Source organism: Camelus ferus, chromosome 12 (assembly GCF_009834535.1).
Source record: "Camelus ferus isolate YT-003-E chromosome 12, BCGSAC_Cfer_1.0, whole genome shotgun sequence".
In the NCBI taxonomy this organism is placed as follows: domain Eukaryota; kingdom Metazoa; phylum Chordata; class Mammalia; order Artiodactyla; family Camelidae; genus Camelus; species Camelus ferus.
The window spans coordinates 33,530,033-33,537,578 of NC_045707.1; positions in this window are offsets into that span (position 1 = coordinate 33,530,033).

Consider the following 7,546-nt stretch of genomic DNA (forward strand, 5'->3'; position numbering starts at 1 on the left):
GAAAGATATCCCATGCTCCTGGATTGGAAGAATCGATATTGTTTAAATGGTCACACTGCCCAAGGCAATCTACAGATTTCATGCAATCCCTATCAAATTACCCAGGACATATTTCACAGAACTAGATAGAACAAATCATAATAAAATTTATATGGAACCATCAAAGACCTAAGATTGCCAAAGCATTACTGAAGAGAAAGAAAGAGGCTGGAGGAATAACTCTCTCAGACTTCAGACAATACTACAGAGCTACAGTCATTAAGACAGCATGGTATTGGTACAAAAACAGACATAAAGACCAATGGAACAGAATACAGAGCCCAGAAATGAACCCACAACTTTTGGCCAACTAATCTTTGACAAAGTAGGCAAGAATATACAATGGAATAAAGACAGTCTCTTCAGCAAACGGTGTTGGGAAAACTGGACAGCAGCATGTAAAGCAATGAAGCTAGAACACTCCCTTACACCATACACAAAAATAAACTCAAAATGGATCAAAGACTTAAACATAAGACAAGATACAATAAACCTCCCGGAGGAAAATATAGGCAAAACATTATCTGACATACATCTCAAAAATGTTCTCCTAGGGCAGTCTACTCAAGCAATAGAAATAAAAGCAAGAATAAACAAATGGGACCTAATGAAACTTACAAGCTTCTGCACAGCAAAGGAAACCATAAGTAAAACAAAATGACAACCTACGGAATGGGAGAAAATTTTTGCAAATGAAACTGGCAAAGGCTTGATCTCCAGAATATATAAGCAGCTCATACAACTTAATAAGAAACAACCAAACAACCCAATCCAAAAATGGGCAAAAGACCTAAACAAGCAATTCTCCAAGGAAGACATACAAATGATCAATAGGCACATGAAAAAAATGCTCAGTATCACTAATTATCAGAGAAATGCAAATCAAAACTACAATGAGGTATCACCTCACACCAGTCAGAATGGCCATCATTCAAAAATCCACAAATGACAAATGCTGGAGAGGCTGTGGAGAAAGGGGAACCCTCCTACACTGCTGCTGGGAATGCAGTTTTGTGCAGCCACTGTGGAAAACAGTATGGAGATTCCTCAAAAGACTAGGAATAGACTTAGCGTATGACCCAGGAATCCTGCTCCTGGTCATATATCCAGAAGGAACCCTACTTCAGGATGACACCTGCATCCCAGTGTTCATAGCAGCACTATTTACAATAGCCAAGACATGGAAACAGCCTAAATGTCCATCAACAGATGACTGGATAAAGAAGAGGTGGTATATTTATACAATGGAATACTACTCAGCCATAAAAACCGACAACATAATGCCATTTGCAGCAACATGGATGCTCCTGGAGAATGTCATTCTAAGTGAAGTAAGCCAGAAAGAGAAAGAAAAATACCATATGAGATCGCTCATATGTGGAATCTAAAAAAAAAAAAAAAAAAAAAAAAAACCACACAAACAAAAAAATACAAAACAGAAACAGACTCATAGACATAGGATACAAACTTGTGGTTGCCAAGGGGGCAGAAGGTGGGAAGGGATGGACTGGGATTTCAAAATTGTAGAATAGGTAACAAGATTATACTGTATAGCACAGGGAAATATATACAAGATCTTATGGTAGCCTACAGAGAAAAAAATGTGACAATGAATATATACATGTTTATGTATAACTGAAAAATTGTGCTCTACACTAAAATTTGATACATTGTAAAATGATTATAAATCAATAAAAAAAGTCATAAAAAAACCACAATATTTCTGAAAGAAAACACAGGAAACTTTGTGGTGGGGAGTGGGAGTGTGGCCGGCGGAGGAGGCATAGACAGACAGAAGCCTATTTGTGACTCTTTCTTTGAATTTATCATGCATGTGTTTCACCCATTAACAACAAGGCAAAATGATAAGAAGGAAGTCTCCCTCGGTCTCCTTTCTAGTAGTCATTCGGTAGAGGGTTCTACTGACACAAGGTTGAGTTTTGGGGTCAGCCAGGTTAAGACTTGAATCCACATGCTCACTGAGAGACTTCCTGTGGGTCCTTTAACTTCCCTGAAGTTCTCTTCTCTGTGAAATGGGGGAAATAACAACTTTAAGGGTTGCCTTGGGATTAAAGAAAACATGGAATTACAAAGCACAGTAGGCCCTCAGAAGACCTAGCCCCGATATGCTCCCTGCCTGTAGGACAGGACCTGCTTTGGTTATCAAATGCTCGTAATCATTGTTAAGGAGCTGACTGCAGCCTGTTCTTGTCCATCTCTGCCACACCCACAGCTGTAACCAAACCTTTATGAGGAACGGCTCACTATGCCACAGGGAGCAGACCTCAGCGCCTCAAAATCAAGATCCTGACTGAGGCATTTCCGTGAGGGGATGGTGGGTTTGAAAAAAAAAAGAGGGGAAGGAATAGGTGCGGGGTACAGCTCAGTGATAGAGTGCATGCTTAGCACGCATGAGGTCCTGGGTTCGGCCCCCAGTACCTCCATTAACAAAAAAGAGAGAGAGAGAGAAAGGAGCTTTTATTACTCGTCTTGGTACATGAAATTACACCATTAAGTTTCTCTTTTATATCCCAGTGGCTAGTAAATCCCTAGCAGCCTTGGTGTAGATGATATTTAAGCCTCACCTGCTAGCATTTTGCAGGGAATTTGTTTAAGTAATTAAAATCTTTCCCTTCCCCAAACAACACCAACCCATAAAAGAGGGCCGGTAAAAGGCGAGGCCAAGCAGCCTCTAGTCCAGTCCAAACTGCAAGCGAATGCGACCTAAGAAGTAACTCTCTCTTCAAGACCCTTTACTGCCACCTGTTGGATGGCAGGTATCAACTGTCCAGGTTGTCCATGACTACGAAACAGCACCCCCTGGAACCGTAAGACACAAAGCCAGCACAACTGTGAGCAACACCCCCAAGCAGGCTTCACAGTTTTGCCAAGGCACTACTCCTGCAGCACAGGCACCACTGACAAGTGGCTAGCACCCTCAGGTGCGTGTCCCGCGTGAATTCTTCCCTGCAAGGACTCTTCTGGCCCACCCGTGGTACTGGACTGAATGTTGCTCCCTTTTCCCAGAACCTCTGGACTGGGAATATCTGCAGGGCCCCTTCAGATCATTCTAAAGACCCCTTCAGGGGTCCATGACCTCCACAGGTGAAAAAGTTTTTAAGGAGTGTGAATTCATCCTTCCATCATTGCTTGAGGCAGCACCATAAATTGTGACCATCAAGCAAGGTCCAATGGAGTGCAGCATTGCATGCAAGCTCTGTGAATGGGAAACAGATCTGACTAGGTGCCATCAAAACCAGGAACTGGCCATTAGTAACTCTGCTGAGGTCTCGGGTGCTGGGGAGCAGGGAGAGGAGAGAAGGGGAAAGAAGTCCTGTGGGGCTCACACAGCCGGCCAGCTCCTCATCTCAAAGACAGAAATGAGGTTTGGCTTCATTTCAGCCCACTGATTGCTTTATTTCAAATTACCCTAACTACTTAGCATGGTAAATTAAGTTGAAACCCCCAAAACTTTGCAGAGGATGTCATCTAATCTGATTAAAAGGAATATTCCCGTCACAAGCGAGGGAGGAAATGGAAATTACTCTGAGTGCACTGCTATTAAATAATTTGCATAGACTTGCATATGCTATACATAAGAAAAGCATATGCTGTTTAGATTTAATGAAATAATTTTCCCTCTCTAAAGACTGTTATAGTCTCTGTCCTTCCCTTTTTTTCTCTTCTCATCGGTCTCTTTTTGAATGTTAAAATTATTTCATGGGAAGTCATGGGAAGAGTACATGGCTATGCACAAATTACATGAAATATGCTAATAATCTTCCTGCTGGCAGGGCTGGGAGGTCCTGAAACTGCACTGCCAAACTTCCCACGTGCCCTCCCTCTCATTCCCCTCATACAATTAAAGGCTCCCTTTACAGCTCTTAAAAGGTTCAACTTGATTCATCTGGGGCTTCCACTGATGGGGGGAAAAAGGTTCAACTTGATTCATTTGGGGCTTCCACTGATGGGGGAAGGTGGTTTAAAACCAATCCTTTGGCTCTACTTTCCAAGTGATGTCTTCCTAACCCTAAGGAATAGCATCTAAATCAAAAGGAAAACGAAAGGAAAAATCTCCAACCAGCTCGTATCATCCCTGTCTGTTGAGTCTATGATGCTGCCATTGTGGTTGCACGTGTACAATAATCATCCTTGAAAGATTTTTGTGCTTGCTCTGCTTCTCAAGGTCCAAAACCCTTGACGAATGTTGGCTGCTGTTAAAGCATCACCCCCGTTTTTATCAATGGAGACAAGGAAGCCCAGTTGGATGAACATGATGCCTTAGTGGCAGAGGGGTGGGAAGCGGGATGAAATCTATCTATTTTTGTAGTCTCTATGGATATTCACTAGTTTGGGGTAATATTTTAGCAGATCTCATGTTCGGTTGTAATGTAGCCAACAGTGGAATTCTAGTGAATTCCCCAACAAAATTACATTAGGATCAAATGTGATCGTTATAAACACTATCCAGATGTTGGGGATGGACTGGATATAACTCTTTAAGCCCCAAATTACAGTATAATAAATGCAAGCATGGGGATCTGCCAATACATCTGAACTTCGTGTCGGAAACCAGGTCTGACCTTAATTTAACTCTATAAGGAACTAAGAGTTTCCCCACTTGCATAGTTAGGATGCATCCAAATATCTCCAAGTGCTATATTATCACGAATTTTATCACTTACTTGAAGAATGACCATATCAGATTCTGGAGACAAGCCAATCTTAATGCAAGCATTTTATTAACACATTTAGAAAGGAAACAGAATTGCAAATAGATATTACTATCGAGGTTATGAAACAAACCTGTGAAATGAAATACAATATAATATTAAGATCACATTTGTCCTTGGTAAATCTCAGGGAGTTAAGATGCTATAATAAGCACTCAAACATTTTACAACATAAACCAGGGATGCAAACTAGCACAGCTCACAGAGAAAGAAAATTTAGCAAGGAAAAACTTCATCCTCTGCCCCCGAAATTTTTTTTCTATCTGCAGAGCTGATATAAATGGATAACTCTGTATTATAGCTCAACATCAGTATTGAATGTATCCTAATTAAAATGTCAGTGGTTATAAGGGAAGATGGATATTTCAAACATTTTAGTGTCAATTTTTTTTCAAAAGCAGGCACTTTGGAAAGATGGAATCCATAGACTAACCAACTTGTTAAACAGTAAACTATAGCATGCCTACTAGCTGCATGATATTGTGATGGATGTTGCTGGAAGAAACAGAAAGTAAAAGGAAATGACTTAAGGAGTGCCAAGTATGCATCAAATTCTTTAAGAAATGTATGGTCTTTATCTGGATCTACAAAACCACAAAAATGGACTCCTCTCTGGAGAAACTTAAAATAGAGTGCCAAAGACATGAGATATGCAACCCCCAAATTCAGAAGTTAGATCACCAAACAAAATAACAGATGTCACAAGTCAGCCTAAGTACAACACTGAGGGGCTCTGTGTATCTCCTACCATGAAATTCCCAAACAAAAAAAAAAAAGCTATATGCAGCAGCCAAAAAGTATTCAAAAACACATGAAATCAGCTACCAAAGAAAAAAGTGAAGCCTACAGCATTATTATAACTGTCAATTAAGAATATTTTTAAAAATCATACATGTGTTTGCAAAAAAGAAATAAAGATCAGGAAAAAAAAGTAGAGAAAAAATGAATTGTAGATTTATCACTATCACATTTATACGGTCTGTGAGCTCTCCCTCTGCTCCTTCCCCACCTCCTTCCCCAAGATTTTCATCACTCAGTATATGACTTTGAGGAAGACAAAGGATATAGACAAAGGAGTTTCAAGAGGGAAGGTTGTCTGAGAATGGAGAACTTAGTTGCACAGGCACCATGGGCCTCAAGATATTCTCAGCAAAACAACCTAAATGTCCATCAATGGATGAATGAATAAACAACATGTGGTACATCCATACAACAGAATATTATTCAGCCATTAAAATGAATGAAATCCTGACACATGCCACAACCTTGAAAACATCATGCTAAGTGAAAGAAGCCAGACACAGAAGGACAAATGCTGTATAACTCCACTTGTATGAGGTATACTTAGAATAGGTAAATTCAGAGAGACAGAAAGTCAAACAATGGTTACTGGAAGCTGAGGGGAGGGTGGAGTGGGGAGTTTATTGTTTAACAGGGACAGAGTTTGTTTAAGACGGTGAAAATTTTCTGGAAATGGACAGTGGTGATGGTTGCACGACACTGACTGTACTTAATGCCACTGAACTGTACACTTAAAAATGATTTAAATGGCAAATTGTATGTATTTTTTACCATAAAAAAAGATATTCCCAGGGGGCAAGCCAGTGGAAGCCAAGAAGCCTGGCGGTGATAGGCCCGGAGCACACCAGGCAAAGATGACTGAGTGTGGGTAGACCAGGTTTGCAGGAAGCAGTCAGGAAACTGTGGAAAACGATGGGTTGTAGGGATGACTGTGAGAACTCAGAAGTGCCTGACCCACCTAAAAGCAATATTCAGTTAAAAACCAAAGCAAAGTATCTGCAGAGTGAGGGTACCAATTTTTCACTCCTCATATCAAACATCGAGGTGATGTTAAACCTACAACAAATACCTATTATGAGGCTTCTACTTCTAGGCTTATCTTACCTGAAACTGGAGGTAGAACTTGGGGAGTGAAGGAGAGAGAAAAGATGATGTGTAACAACCAAAGCACCACTACCATTTAGAGCAAGCTTCCTGTGTCCCAGGTAGGCACTAGAGGTGTTCTTACATATATTTTTATTTAATCCCCACCACCACCTATGAGGTAGGAACTACAATTATCCCCGTGTTACAGATGCAAAACAGGCATAGAGAGGTTAGGTCTCTTGCAGGCTGACAAGCGGAGGAGCCAGTTGGCCGCCTGGTTCCAGTTCAGGGTCCCTGCCTTTGAGGCATAAAAAAATGGGTAACCAGTAATCCTCAAACTGGAAACCATTTTCAAACACACAGGGTTAAAAGAGACATAATATTTAAAGCTGTGAGAGAAAGCAAAGTTGGCAAAGGTAAGCAAGTAACAAAGGAGAAAATGAGGTCAGAAGCTCATTTTATATGCATACTGAGTGGAAAACGAAGAAAGAGAATGCAGTGGAGACTGAGGATTTTTAGAGATAGAGGAAAATACCAAGAGTGTGAATGGCAGCAAGTCAAAGGAAAAGAGGGTTTCAAGAATTTTAATAATATCAAAAGCTACAGAGAAAGACAGACCGAGGCTGGGCTCGTGCCACTAGGTGAGAGAGCAGTAACAAACCACCCCGCACCTTGGGCATTAGAAAAGCGAAGTCTAACTCTTGTTCACGATACACACCCATCACGGGGTGATTGGGGATTCCTCTCCACATTTTCTTTCTCTAGGACCCAGGCTCGTGGTACAACCATCCGTAGCTTTGCCCTTTGAACCTGAGAGAGAACAGGACAGTGGCTGACCAAGGCCTACCTCTTAAAGAGATTTTGCAAGTAAATGCACGGCTCTTCCA